A 16,061-nucleotide genomic window follows, 5' to 3' on the forward strand; every position below is an offset into this window, starting at 1 on the left:
TCAGGGCCACACGAGCACTAACTGTTGCCACCCTTGCTGGATCGGCCAGGATTCGCTGAGGCCCTCGCCGCGCCGCAGCAGGCCAGCAGTCTGTGCTTCAGCAGATTGCTGCGCATGCTTCAGTGCTGCCCCGTGCGAGTGCCATTGTCTCGTCCGACCAGGGAGTGCCTGTGCTCTGTCAGGTTGGCAGCATCCTGCTGCCAACACTGTTACTCCTCCATTGCAGCTGCCACCACCCGTAGGACAGACTGCTGCCTCCCAAGCAGAGTTCGAGCAGTCAGCAGCCCGAGCCTCCAGGCCCAGAGCTGGTCCAGGCTGTCCCCCAAGGGCATCTTCCGACTCACTATCTGACCCTCAGCAGCCTTCCCCCAGCCTTGCTGCAGCCACTGGGGTCCCATTGCAGAGGAGCTGCAGGGCGGGAAGGGGCCAATCTCGCAAGCGAGGCAGATCACCCTCGCAGGCCAAAAAGTAGGAGGTGTGGCAAAATGTTGTGTATCTTTTTTGTGAAGGCCGAGGATCATGGTCATTTTTGTTTAACTCTTTTGTTCATTGTCTCCAGGTTGTGAGAGCCAGTTATGTGTCTGACTGTTTTTTTTGGGGTTTCTCTGTATTTGTTTGTCATGCGAGAAGGGCACAGAGTTTGTTAAATAAATAATTGTTTTTATTCAGATTGTGCATGTTTGCACTTTGAACTATTTGTTGCCTTGTCCGGCTCAGGGTTTGCAGAGCGGATCCATTCATGTACTTTCAATGGCACAAGCCATTCCCTGAGAGTGGGCCTAGAACCGACTTGCAATAAGCCGCTGACGGATGGCCCTTGCACTTTGTGCCTCCCTCCTGACTTGATGCTCCTCCTCCTCCTCCTCCTCCTCTGGTGGTCCTCCAATGTCTGCTGGCAGTGGCTGAGTCCTGAGGATAGCCAGATTGTGCAGCATGCAGCTCACTACAACGAAATGGGAGACTCGCTCAGGCGAATACTGTAGGGCTCCCCCGGAATGGTCCAGACAGTGGAACCGTTGCTTTAGCACGCCGATTGTGTGCTCAATGATGTTCCTGGTCGCTTGATGGCTGTCATTGTATCGTTCTTCAGCAGGGGTGGTGGGCACACGGAGTGGGGTCATCAGCCAGGTGCACAAAGGATAGCCCTTGTCCCCAAGAAGCCAGCCTCCTGGGTGAGCCGGGGCTTCGAAAATGTCTGCCACAGAAGTCTGGCGCAGGTTGAAGGCGTCCTGGCTGCTGCCTGGAAAGCGGGCATTGACAGCTAGTATCAGCTGCCTGTGGTCACACACCAACTGCAGGTTCAACGAATGGAACCCCTTCCATTTGCGGTTATCCTCGGCATTCTCTAGAGGCGCCCACAAAGCCACACGCGTGCAGTCAATGGCGCCCTGGACCATGGGGAAGCCGCTATTCTTGCATATCCCATTGCATGCTCTTGCTGCTTGTCCAGGTTCATGGGGAAGGAAATGTACTGACGTCTCCTTTTGAAGAGGGCATTCGTGACCTGGCAGATGCATCAATGCACCGCGAACTGGGAGACATTGGCAATGTCCCCAGCAGCGGATTGGAAGGAGCCGGTGGCATTGAAGTTGAGAGCCACTGTTACCTTCACTGCCACCGACAGAGACGTCCTGCTCCTCAGCTGAGGCTGCAGATCTCTCTGAAGCAGGTGGCAGATCTCAGTGACCACCTCCCTTCTGAGTCGAAGCCTCCAAATGCACTGCTCCTCAGACATGTTGAGGTAGGAGAAGAGCTGGCGGTATACCCTGGGAGGGTAAGGCCTCCTGTGTCGACGCCTGTTGGCCCTCCTCCGTCTGGCCACGATTGGCACTCTCTCTCGACGTTTCCACCCATTGCAGCCCCCATTATATGTGGCCACTCAAGGCTATGGCACTGAAAAATCTATCCAACTGCAAAGCTCTGGGCTGAAGCCAGAAGTACCTGTGCGAGCGCTGAGTCAAAGCAGAAAGCTCTCTCCCTTTACCTCTCTGCAAATCTCTCTCTCTCTCACACAGAAGGTGTGGTCCAAAATGGCTACCACAAAGAATGCAGGAAGAGTCCCCTTTAAATAGCGCCCCCTCAGCCCCACAGCAACTGGGAACCGTTCCACTCAACCAGTCACTGCGAGCGCCAGGCGGAAAGAAGGGGGACGCCACTGAAGTTCCGGTTCGGGGCGCACCAAGGGTGTTGCATCATGAAATGACATCAGGATCTGCACGCGCAGCTGAGCGGTCGTTGTGGTTTCGCGCCACCGCTAAAACTTCACTCAAGTTAGCGAGAGGCGCAGATCGCGCTGCGCCCGGGCGCTAGCCGCTTCGCACCCCACTTATCGCCCTCTTAAGGTGCTAGCGGCTGGCGCTACCTGTAGTATATGTGCCTTTAAGTCAGAACTACTTTTACAGCTCCTGTATACTGTAGTACCGGCAGTGACCACACCGGTATATAAGCTTTGCGCATGCCTCTGTACCCCCAGTCTAGAGACTACCCTCCTCCAGTAAAGGCCTGTTATTTGTTAATGTACAGCATCTGTGTGATTATTTAATAAGAGCATATCCACTGAACCACGGATCCAACAGTGGCGACGAGTGTCGATTCGAATCTACCTGCAACAATAAAAAAAAGTCGAGGCCAGGAACACGGGCGTCGACCACGAGCAACCGCCCAGCAGTCAGGCAGAGATCCAACTTCGCAGGGGAGGCTGTGGAGAGCCGGGCTTGGTTCCCCAGCCACAACGAGCAGTAAGAGACCGATGACAGGTCCAGCGCAGACCATTCCCGAGCAGCGGCGGCTGGAGCCGACCGATGGCAGAGAGAGAGCCGAGCAGCGTCGACGGGGTAAGACAGAGGGTGAAGAGCACAGGGCGCAGCCGGGGGTAGAACACTGAGCGGCGTCGAGGAAAATAAAACAAACCGGAGAGAGAGAGGGTAAGAAACAGCCGGGTTCTAGACTGAGCGGCGTCGAAAAATATGAAAAGAAGAACGCGCAGAGAACAGCCAGTGCTCACGTGCTGAACAGGGTCCGCGGGGCAAAGAAAGGGGAGACGCCATTGAGCCGTGGAGAAGAAGGAAGAGCGCGGGAGGTGCCATTGAGCCACGGAGAAGAAGGGAGAGCGCGGGAGACGCCATTGAGCCGCGGAGAAGAAGGAAGAGCGCGGGAGACGCCATTTTTAGAACCCGCAGTGGAGAAGAAGGGCGAGCGCGGGAAGGAAGGAAAGCGCGGGAGACGCCATTTTGTGCCAGCGGAGAAGAAGGGGAAGCGCGGGAGGCACCATTTGTGATAGTTAACGCACACCCAAGGATGCCGAAGAATGGCAGTATCTCTACATTCGACAATGAAGTCGAAGATTGGGCGACATATGTGGAACGTATTGAGGTGTACTGCAGGGTGAATGAAGTGCCAGATGCTAATAAAGCACTGGTTCTGTTAAATTCCATGGGTGCAAAAACTTATGGGTTTCTGCAAAATCTAATAACCCCAGAGAAGCCGGTAAACAAGAAGTTTGAAAGCATAGTAGAAATCCTACAGGACCACTTAAATCCCGCACCGCTGCTGATAGCAGAACGATTTAAGTTCCATAAAAGGAACCAACACAAAGAGGAAAGCAATGCTGAGTACCTAACAGAACTGCACAAGCTATCGAAACACTGCCAGTTTGGAGCAGGACTAGCAGACACGTTAAGGGACAAGTTTGTGTGTGGGCTACAAAGTGAAGGAACCCAGAAACGGCTTCCATCAGAAAAGGACCTTACGCTGGACAAAGCTTTCAGTATGGCAGTATCACACGAAGCAGCTGCAAGGGGTGCTGCAGAGATACAATGGAGACCGCAAGAATATGGCACCAATGAAATGTCCTATGGAACAGGGAAGTGCTATCGCTGCGGCAGAACAACACATGACCAGAAAGTTGTTGGTTCAAGGACCAAGTGTGCAGACAGTGTGGGAAAGCAGGACACATAGCAAGAGTCTGCAGGTCTGGGATGAAAACCAACAGTAAGAAATCTCCACAGGAGAAGTACAAAAATGTACACCAGGTGATGGACAGTGGTTCAGACGAACAGAAAAGTGACACAGACTCCGGAAGCAAGGAGCTGGGTTGTCTGAAACTACATAAGGTAACCAAAGTGAAGGATCACCAGACTATCTGGGTTACACTCAAGATAGACGGAGTCCAAGTGGAAATGGAATTGGACACAGGGTCAGCTCTAACAGTCATAAATCAAAGAGACTACAAGCGGCTATTTTCGCACATACCCTTGAAAGCTACAGAGATTGTCTTGAAGACGTATACCGGGCAAAAAGTCTACTCCAAAGGAAAAATAAGGGTGAAAGTGACATATAAAGGCCAGGAAATACCTAAAATGGATATATATGTATTGCCAAATGGAGGACCACCACTGCTAGGATGTGAATGGATCCGGAAGCTACAATTAGATTGGTATTCCATACAGGCACTGAAGGTGGAGGCCAAAAAGGATGACGACGTCACACCTGGACGACTGTCAAAAATGCTAACTGACGCAAAAGAAGTGTTCCAGGAGGGACTAGGAACACTAAAAGGAATAACAGCAACGATTAAAATAGAGGAAAATGCAAGCCCAAAGTTTCTTAAGGCCAGACCAGTGCCTTATGCGATCAGACCAGCTGTTGAAGCAGAGCTGGAAGGGTTGGAACGTTCAGGAATACTGTCCAAAGTGGACTTGAGCGAGTGGGCTACACCCATCGTTCCTGTAATGATGAGGTCGTTGAGTAATACGCCTGGGGAACAAAAGAATGTCCGCATCTGTGGGGATTTTAAGGTGACAGTGAACCCAGTCCTTCACATGGTGCAATATCCGCTTCCACGAATTGAGGATATTTTTGCCTCGCTATCTGGAGGTAAACGCTTCACCAAAATTGATCTAGCCCAGGCGTACTTGCAAATGGAGGTAGAAGAAGCTTCGAAACATTAGCTTACGATCAACACTCATAAAGGTCTCTATCAATACAACCGGCTTGTGTTTGGAGTAGCCTCGGCTCCGGCTATCTGGCAAAGGGCGATGGATCAGGTCCTGCAAGGGATTCCAGGGACCCAGTGTTATTTGGACGACATCTTGGTCACGGAGAAAATGACGGTGATCACCTCGCCAACTTGGAGAAGGTGCTCACCAGATTAAAGGAGTATGGGCTACGAGCTAATCGCCACAAGTGCGAGTTTTTCCAGAAACAGATCTCGTATTGTGGCCACGTCATCGATGAAGAGGGGTTACATAAGTCCCCTGACAAGATTGAGGCAGTAGTCAAGGCTCCAGCACCGGAAAATGTGTCACAACTGAGGTCGTTCGTCAGGCTGGTAAACTACTACCACAAGTTCTTACCAAATTTTCTAGGTATTACACCCGCTGAACACCCTACTGCAAACAGGGGTACCATGGAAGTGGGATGACGAATGTAGACGAGCTTTCCAGAAGTGTAAAGAATTGATCACATCAAAAGAGGTGTTGGCCCATTTCAACCCAGCACTACCAATTCATTTGGCATGTGATGCATCACCCTACTGTATTGGAGCGGTGCTGTCGCACAAATTCCCAGATGGGTTGGAGAGGCCAGTAGCCTTTGCGTCTCGGTCACTAACCTCAGCCGAGCGCAACTATGCCCAGATTGACAGGGAGGCCCTCAGCCTAGTATGTGGAGTAAAAAAATTCAACCACTATCTGCTTGGGCAGAAGTTCACTTTGCTGACTGACCACCAATCACTTGTCTCCATCTTTAATCCTAAGAAGGGCGTTCCAGTGATGACTGCACAGCGGTTACAAAGATGGTCCCTGTTTCTAGGGGCGAATCAATATGAAATAGAATATAAAGGCACGAAACAGCATAGGAAAGCTGATGGGCTATCGCGCCTGCCACTGCCTACTGTGGAGGAAGCACCAGCAGTGGACCCTATCGAGATATTTTATTCATCAATAATTGAACGATTGTCAGCAACAAACGCGGATATAGAGAAGGAGACCCGCAATGATCCAATGCTGTAACGGGTATATGAATTGACGGTGAGGGGATGGCCAACACATGGCGACTCACTGTTGCCAGCATTCTCATCCAGAAGAGAACTGCTGTCAGTATGCCAGGGGACAGTGATGTGTGGATCCAGAGTGGTGATTCCACCCAAGTTAAGGGAGAGAGTGCTAAATGAGCTACATGAAGGTCATCTGGGGGGAGTGAAAATGATAAGCCTTGCTAGGGCTTATGTGTGGTGGCCAGGAATCGATCAACAAATCGAAGACCTAACTAAGAGCTGCTTAGGATGCCAGAAGGTCCAAAATGCACCACCACATGCCCCTCTACAGCCATGGGAGTGGCCCTCCTCTCCATGGCAACGGGTGCATATTGATTTCGCTGGTCCATTCATGGACTCAATGTTCTTAATAGCAGTGGATGCTCATTCAAAGTGGCCTGAGGTGATAAAAATGTCTTCAACCACCACAGAGAAAACAATTGCAGTCCTACGGACCATATTTGCCAGAAACGGTTTGCCAGAGCAGATTTGCTCTGATAATGGACCACAGTTTGTTTCCGACGAGTTTCAAAAATTCATGAAAAGGAATGGGGTAAGGCATTACACATCCGCCCCGTATCATCCAGCCACAAATGGATTGGCTGAGACGTTCGTACAAACCTTTAAGAAGGCGATAAAGGCCATGTGCGACGATGAAATTCCACTACAGCATAAGATGGACAATTTCTTATTAGCCTACCGAAACGCGACACATGCAGTTACCAACCAGACCCCGGCCATGATGTTCTTTAAATGAAGGTTGAGATCTCATCTGGACTTGCTCAGACCAAATGTGCGAAGAAATGTTGAGGGCAAACAATTCCAGCACATCAATGACAAGCCGAGAATGAGCTTCAATGTAGGGCAACCAGTCTTGGCCCGTGACTATCGAACAGAGAAGTGGCAACCCGGAGCGATATGTGCAAGGCAGGGGCCATTAATGTACACAGTGGATGTCGGGGAGAACATTGTGAGACGCCACGTCGATCAGATCTTAGTGTCACAGGAACGCGTCAACCCCATGTCTCGAGTACCTGGGGATGAACCCGACATACCGGTAGCATCTACTTCACACCCAGTAGCAGTGGAACCCGATGAACTACCCGAGGAAAAGGGGTCAGAATCGCCTCTGCACCAAGAACAAGAACCTCTGGAAAGGCGCTATCCCGAAAGGGTCAGGAAGCCGCCCCAAAGACTGAATCTATAAATGGACTTTTGTTGTTTAATGTACATGTTGGAATGTTAATTGTTATTTGAATATTAGGGGTATTACTAATCTAAAAGGGGAGGAATTGTAGTGTATGTGCCTTTAAGTCAGAACTACTTTTACAGCTCCTGTATACTGTAGTACCTGCAGTGACCACACCGGTATATAAGCTTTGCACATGCCTCTGTACCCCCAGCCTAGAGACTACCCTCCTCCAGTAAAGGCCTGTTATTTGTTAATGTACAGCATCCGTGTGATTATTTAATAAGAGTATATCCACTGAACCACAGATCCAAAACTACCAACTGAATTTCTAGGCCTTTATCCATTTCTCCTTAAACCAATTTTCAATTTCTGATGCTTCCTATTGAATCCTATTCTGAACTGATTCAAAATCTTAAACTCACATTCTGTGTCCTCAACCAAGCATATTACCTCCTGCATAATTCTTAACACTTTTCTCTGTATATGGGAGGAGTGTAACGACATAGAGTAAAGGGTAACGGGAGCACTGAAGATTCAGGGGAGAGTTCCAGTCCTTCTCTCAGTTCACCCTTCGGAACTGCTGTAACTGCCTCCCCAAGTTACATTCCATATCCCTTTAGACTATGCTTACAACTCCCACACTTTAGCTTTTCACTGAACATTCCATCAGTTCTGAGACAGCCCATTCCTACAGAAACTTTAAGTGCTTCTGAGCAAGCTTCTCTCACTGCTTTCATCTCGAACTGTACCTGCATCAATTTCTCAGTAACTGCTCCTCACGTATCTGGGGTGATGGGGTACTGTCTCAGAGGGGTGGGGTCCCCTTCCTCCAGGACCACCTCAACCTTCATTTGTCAATCGAAGATATTTCCCGCTGCCCTTCCACACATGCCTTGATAGTGGGATGGCCACCCCTATCCTGAAGTAAGGGTCCTAAGAAAGCAATGTGTGTGGTTGAGGCGCGGCCTCCCTATAGCGATTCCCTCAGCTTTTGTTTAAACTTTTTAAATTCTTTAGCCAATTTATCCCTGTGTTCTATCAACTGACGGGTCGGGATCCATGCACCGCCTGGTCCCGTTCCCTTCATGGAGCCCCTCCCGGGATTTATCCACTCAGGCCCTTCTGCCTTCCATCGCTGTAACTCCTGCCTCACTTCCATGACCGGAATACCTACAGCTTTCTGATATAGGCTTTCCACCCTTGCCATTCATTCATTTATCAAATCTCTCATCCCCACCCCAGGCATCTACTTCCAGCACTACTGAGGGGAGTAGAAGAGTCCAAATAATCTCTCTATGTGTATCATCTCCATAATAACTGATGTCAATCCAATTTGTTCCCAAGCTTTTACACAACTGGGATATACATTCCCTCGTTTCCCTGGGTCCTTCCCCTGGTAATAATGCAAGGCACTTTATCAACTATGGCCCTGAGTGAACACCGAAGATCTAAACTATTATTCTACTGAGCAGGAACCTGGGGTTTGTTTCAAAATCAACCACCTTTCCCCGGTGATTCCCTGAAGCTCATAGAATCATATGAACCTTCTGTTTCTCTGATATGTCTCCCAGAATATTACACCAACATTGTGAAAAATTATTAAGATCCTGAAGCGGTGTAGATCCCACTTCACCAAAGATAGCTCTCATGTCTTGTAACTGTACCATTCCTCGCTCATACCAGGAATCTCCAAAACCACTAAAGATAGCATTCCCTTCACGACCTCCATAGGAAGTGCAAAATTCATGACATGCAGGATGACAAGTATCTGAGGAGCTGAAGAGGCATCTAACTGTTCCTCCTCCGTACCTAACGTCACCATTCGAACCATGGGGCTCCGTGAGGGCAGAGGGAGTGCAGAAGGGAACAATGGCCATACTCACTGTTCCTTAATCCCCTTTTCAACAATCCTCCAAACACCAGCAGGCTTCATCAATTTCTGTCTCGGCTGGGCAAGCTAAAATCGCCACCTGCTCCAACTTAGATATTCCTTTCTCTAGCTCTTGATTCCTGTTTTGTTCATCGGCAAGATGCTGATCCAGCATCAGAACAGTCCTGGCTGCTCTGAGTGCCTGGAATTGCCAGTTTTCTATGTCTTTCCTGACTGCTGCTCACTGCTCTGTAAGTTCTGCTCACTGCTCTATAAGTTTTGAGACTTGTTTATCTCTGGCCTCAGCCTCTTCTCCTAACTTCTGAATCGCCAGCGTCAGACACCATGGGGGAGAAATTGGGTACCTTCGCACCTCCCGTTATCGCCTCCTGTGGGGCAATAATGGGGCATTAACCACTTACCGCCCGGGCACAGCGAGAATAACGCCTGCCGCTAAATTTGACGGGAGGATTGCGGCAGCGATATAGCGTTACGCCCCGATCTCCTTCGCCCGGAGATTGTGACATCATCGCCGTGCGCATTGCCCTGGTTGCTCCCCAGACCCGAACTTTGGTTTTGCCCACTGCAGCATCGCCGGGCGACAACACCGGCAGCTGCAGGAGGCATTCATCGGGAAGCCGGGCGCTTCGGGGGCGATACTTGAAGGCGAGCTGGCCGAGGTAGGGAAAAAAATAATCAAATGCTCGTTTTGTGTTTTTAATCCTTTTTTCCCCAGCAATTGATCAGCCCGGTACTCTGCTGCAGTGCATCGGGCTGATCGAGCCGGATCGTGGCTGCCGTCGGGGACCAGGTAAGTCTTGCCCTTGCAGAGCCTGCAGCGATGGCCCTTCCCTTTAAGGGAGGGAAGGAGCCCTCCAACGCAGCAGCACTGTACGGCGCTGCTCACCTACCACCCTGCCTGCTGCCTGCAAATGTTTTAAAAGTTGAGAAGCATTAGCGCCTGGCGCTAATTTTTTCAACTTTTAAAAGTTAACGCCCCAAACGGGGCTATAATGAATTTCTCCCCTGTAACACTAACGCCTTTCTCTTTTATTCCCTTTTTAACCCTATCACCTTAATCTTTTTTAACCGGACACTCTCCACTAAGGACTGCTATCCTCCTGTCATTGTTTCCTGCCCTATCCCATATGGCCCCTCTTTAAACTCAATCCATTTATTAAGAAATGACCAGACCTCATCCGGAATATTCCCTGATCCTTTCATTGCTAATTGGAGATCCCTTTAAGTTGCAACAACTAAGAGAATACTCACCCCTCGAACTGACATGTGGGAAACACTTTCTCAAACCAACTCCAACTTTAACGAAATTTGAAAAAGTCACGTCGGACCAACCTCGACTTAACAAACTTCAAAAATATCACTTCAGACCAACTCAGACAATGAAATTTGAAAAAAATCACATCGCGGTCACCAAGATGTTGGACTGCTTTCTTGCTCTTTATCGTTTCATTACTTTTAATACCAGATTACACACACACTCAGTTGTAGTAATGCAGGATCAGGTCTTATTAAAACCTCATACTATCCACAACCAGTATGAGTGCACAGGTTTTTTCATACTTCACAAGACCAGTGTGAGAGCTCAGGTCTCTCCATACTATACCATTCCAGTATGAGAGCCAGCTGCTGTTGAGACATCACTCAATCCATGATTCCAGTGTGAGCTGCGAAACAGTGTTCCCTTACATTTCTATACCAATTTTCACTTTTGATTACTACATTTCAAGCATACTACCAATAAAATTATAGCACATCAAAGATACATACAAATGCCAATAGAATAATAATATAAACTAAACAACCAGGCACCCAATTCTTCAAATTGTTTTATTACCATAAACACAAGTGACCTGATAGGCATGCAGGTCAGCCCTCTGATCTGTGAGGACATATTTGACTTAAAATCCCCTTACACAATTTACAACCCATGCTCTTTTGAAAGCTGTTTTAACTTTTAACTCATGGTGTGCTGGTCTCACAGACTGCGCAGAAAGAATAGCGAGGTATTCGGGTAATACGGACTTTCACTCCCACACACAGGAGCTTGGGCAGGTGGAAAAGACATCCCGGGAACAAGCTCTTCAAAAGGCAAACTTGGGTCCTCGTTTTGCTATAGAGGCCACAGATGAAGGCCTCCATGGCCCATCCTATAAAAGAAGGCTAATAGCTGTGCACCAGCAACTGATCGATGCATTGGACTCCAGACCTATCCAAGTCTCTGTTTTAGGATACCAATGGTTTGTTCAATCAGAGCTCTGCTAGAGGCATGGTACTGATTGTATCGCTCCTCTCTGACTATGCAGTGTTTCTGACAGGTGTGATGAGTCACTTGTTATGGGGATACCCTTATCTCCAAGCAGCCAGCCTGTCACTGGATGATCTAGGTGGAAGAGAGGGCGGGGGGAGTTGAGGCCTGATGCAAGATAAAGGCATCATGACTACTGCCAGAAAACTGGGTACAGAACTAAATGATGTGCATTCTGCTGTCATGCACCAGCTAAACGTTCAGCCAGTGGATCCTTTCCTGTTCATGTATACTCCAGGGTCTTGATATGGAGCAAGCAAGGCTATGTGAGTGCAGTCAATAGTGCCCTTCACCTGTGGAAAGACTGTGACCCCTGTGAAGCCTAGAGCCTTATCCTTCTGCTTTGCTGTTTCCACGGGGAAGAAGATGAAGTTGTTTACTTTGCAAAGGGTGCATCTTTCACCTGCTTGATGCAGGTATGCACAACAAATAGATACATGGTGCTTATGTCACCTGATGCATCCTGAAGTGTAGACATTCAGGGCCACAGTTAGCTTTCGAGCCCCAAGCAATAAAATGTAAGACCTGAAGCTGAGCTACAGTTGCTGCTGGAGCAGGTGAGATAGCTCTCTAACAGCCTGCGTAGTGAAGCAGAGCCACTGGACACACTGTTCCCCACTGAACTGGAGGGACAATGTTCTAACCCTGTACATCCATTTAGGGTTAGGCCTCCTGTGCCCTCCCCTCCTTTGCCCTCTTCTCCACTACAGCGGAAGGCCTCCTCAGTCTTGTTTGCTGCTCTTGTTCCTCCTGGTTCTCCAGCCATCAGACACACTGGCCTAGAAATTCAGTAGCGCCCCGGAAGCAGTCGCAGCTGCCCGCCGGAAATTCAGTTTGCGCGCCCCAGAGGGAAGCGCGGTGCTACTGGAGGCACCCCGCATCCCTCTTGGGGCGCTGCAGCTGAATATTGCTGTGCAACGTGCCGCAGTGCCACACGCTGCGACATGGCACGCTGCGGTACTGCAGGTCTTCCTCCCCTTCTTAAAGGGGAGGGGCCTTGTGCAGTGCGATCGAGGATCGGGAGTGCCGGCAAAAGAGCCCGGCACCGAGGAGAAGTGCCGGGCTCTTAGAACGCAGTCGGCACTCCGTGGGGGTGGGGCTCAGGAGGCCGGGGATGGCAGCGTGGAGAGGTGCTGGCAGGCGGCCAGCAAAAAAAATGGCCGCCCCGCACCTCTCCTTTAGTTAGTGCCTCTACCACCGCAGTAAGGCCCCCCTGAACCGGTCGCAAGTAGCGCCTGGTGTTAAAGCAGGGGGCGCATCTAAATATAGCGATCGGGGCACTAGCGGGGCACTGCGCACACCGATGATGTCATCGGTGGCGGCGCAGCACAAACGGCTAGCGCCGCGATTAGCGTCCCGCTGAATTTAGCGGGAGGCGTGGCCAGTGGCTTCCGACCCATTTAGCGCCCTCTTAAGGCGCTAACGGGTGGCGCAGCCCACTGAATTTCTAGGCCACTGCTCCTCACTGAACTGGAGGTATGATGTTCTTATCCTGTAAACTCCTGCATACCTGCTGCTGTCTCCCCTGCTTCAGGGCAGCTGCAGCTATTACTAGCTGAGGAGCACACCCATGTTGCCGGAGGAAGTTTGTGCAGAGGCCCCTGGGCAAAAATTCTCTCCCTACTCCAAAAAAAACAACTTACTTCAATTTTTTTGCAGCCAAGACAGCTAGAACTGGACACAAAAGCCCACAATCAGTTTAAAACAGCTAACCATGTACGTGCCCAACTGCAGCTGAGGATTCCTTTAAATAATGCTGTTGCAGTGCCCCTGCTGATGGTTCATTGTGGGTGGGTTTTAGAATTAGCCAATCCAGCACTGAGGATGTTGAAAATATCAGTTGGGTCCTGAGCCACATATATTGATGGGGTGTCTGCCAGTTTGGGGCAGGCGCACTGGGTGACTAAATCGCGCCCAACTCAAAATGACATTGTGCGCACTCCTGGCAGACATCAGTTGAGCGAGATCACCACCCAGAATTCGGAGGCCGGGTGTACCTATTTTTCCAGCACCAAATGGATGTGAGTTTGTAGGAGTTCGCAAAATTCCCCTATTTTCCCTGAAGATCGGGAAATATTGGTCCACATCGTGGACGAAGAATTGGGTGATGTGAATTGTCTACAATGTTTTAAAACATGCCCAGAACTGCAAAAAGGCTGCACTGAGATGGACAGCACATGGACAACACTGGAATTGAGGAGCTCTGTGGAAAATATTCACACACCTTAAAACAGTACTTTTATTAATAAAATTGTTCCCTGGAGTTTGGTCAATCACAAAGATTTTAAAATGGCTGTCAGAGAAAGCATTGGACAAGAACAATAGGGCTTCGATAAGCAGCCCGTGATGTCTGTGTATAAAGTGGGAGGATACAGTGGCAGTCAGACCTGTCAATCAAACCAGGGAGTTTCCCTTTTGTGGAGAGGCAAGGTTTGTTTATACAAAACTGCAGGATGTTTATTTACTTAAGGAATTAGCCCACTTGAACCAAAACCGCAGAACAATCGGCTTCTATTTACACAGAAATCCAAACCCATTCAAAGCACTTACACACAATGGATACATCTAAACTCTGGAAAAAGGACTTTTGATATGCAACAGTTTAAGAATGAATGGGTTTTTGAATCACCCAATTCTAAACAATAAGGCAGTTGGATTCCCTTTTGTTTTAGCCCAGGTGAACTCCGGATGTGGGTGGGTACACTCCGGCCCCAGAGTGTAGACACATTAAATCACTCTAACCACTTTGAATCAGCCAATCACAGCCTTTCTTTTGTGTATTGGAACTTTTGGGCGCGAGTTTTGCACACAGACCTTTTTCAGCGCCAAACAGGAGTTGGCAGGATATAAAAGATAGCTCCTGAGAAGCTATCTCTCTCTTACTTCGCTGGACCACAGGTGAGCAGGTTTTCTGACTCCTCAGCAAGGAGTTAGGGGGTGGTAATTAAGGGGGTATTGTTAAGATTGTTAAATTAACATTGTAGACACTTACCCCTCGTTTTTGCAGTCTGCCTTCCCCCATTTAAGCAATTTTACTGTAAATCCTGTGTTCGTGTGGTATAGTTTAAATTTGATTATAGTTTCTTTAGTTTAATAAAAGTTTGACTTTCTCACACCCAGACCAGTTGTTCATTTTAATATATCATGAATTATAAGCCCTCCAGTCAGAACTGGAAGGTGGGGTAGCGATTCAAAACCGCTGTTTGGAAATTGGTTTACAGTGTAGCAGCAAAAGGCTGCTGACCAGGTGAATTACCGTAAACCAGGTAAAAGGTTGGAATTGGTCAGAATGCAGGCAAAGCTGCCTGACCAGGTAAATTACCATAAACCAGTTAAAAGATGCCCCCCTACAAGTTGAAAATTGCCCCCAATGCATTTAATGTAACAAGGTATTTTGGAGGAAGAATAGTTGATGCACCAGAACCTACTATGGTTCAGTTAATTTAGAACAAATGAAAACACGCTTGATTCCTACAGAAATAGTAGATGGTTTTTGCCTCTCTCTGTAGCAGTTCTTTCCCCTCTCTTCTTCTGTGGTTCCATACGCTTGTACTAATTTTCTTGTTTTATGCATATTGATCAGGGGTATGTACATTCTAGTGGTTCATGTAGAACAAAAGCAACAGAACACTGTCATTCTACTTAAAGAGGCTTTATCATTTTGCAGGAAAGTGTCACAAGACTGCTTGCCTCGTTGTAAATATGGATGTGTGCAATTAGTCAATGGTTCACTATATGAGGATATAATCATGTCACCTTTCATACATGTCTGGATAATTAAAATTATCATTTATAGCATGCTCGTCCCTCTGGGCAAAAGCTCACACTGCAACAGAGTACGACCACAGTGCTAGTGAGTTATAGATCTTTCATGCTTGTGAAACAATGGCTGTAACTCACTATCACCAGCGAAATATCCTTTGCATAATCCCTTGTGTGTGCAACCAAATGGTAGAAATATTTTATTTATCCTGGCTTACTGTTCTCCCTGGCTGCACATCAAAAATAGTCTCAAGTGTTTTCTATTAAGGCAGCTCTTTTTTTGCCTACTGTTACAATGGAATAGTAAAAAAAGTTAGTAAAAATAAGGCATTAAATCAAATGAGCCTCCAGCACCATAAACTGCAGCAGATACTTCACACTGCACTTTCTGCAATGTAAGTTCCAAGGACGCTGGTCTCACTCCTTTGATAAATAAATAGTTATCCAATCGGTTGCCTTGTAAATGACTCAACACTTTCTGAAGTACACAAAAATGTGAACTTTAAAGATGTGCTTTATAAAGGTTTAGCACTGTAGTTTTTCTATTAAATTTCTATTAATTTTCACACGAGTGTAAACAATGCTGCTTGATCATTCAAAACAATCTTAAAATGTAGAGTAACACACATACTAGCCCCGACTATAACCAGGAGCAGGAATCAGATGGGATGGGGGGGCAAGTGAGCACCACAACCCCCTCTCTCACCCTCACCAACCTGGAAAAATAACATAAGTTTGATGCGCACGCGCAGCCTCTACTGCGCACGCGTTCGACCTCTTAACCCCTGCTTTCAGGGGAACGGAAGTGCCGGTTTCCCTTGCATGTGCAGTGCATGCAGGAAACCGGCACTTCCATTGGGCTTATGGGTGAGTACCC

The sequence above is a fragment of the Somniosus microcephalus genome, chromosome 12, assembly GCF_052327205.1.
Source record: "Somniosus microcephalus isolate GS21.2 chromosome 12, FLI_Smic_1.0, whole genome shotgun sequence".
Lineage (NCBI taxonomy): Eukaryota > Metazoa > Chordata > Chondrichthyes > Squaliformes > Somniosidae > Somniosus > Somniosus microcephalus.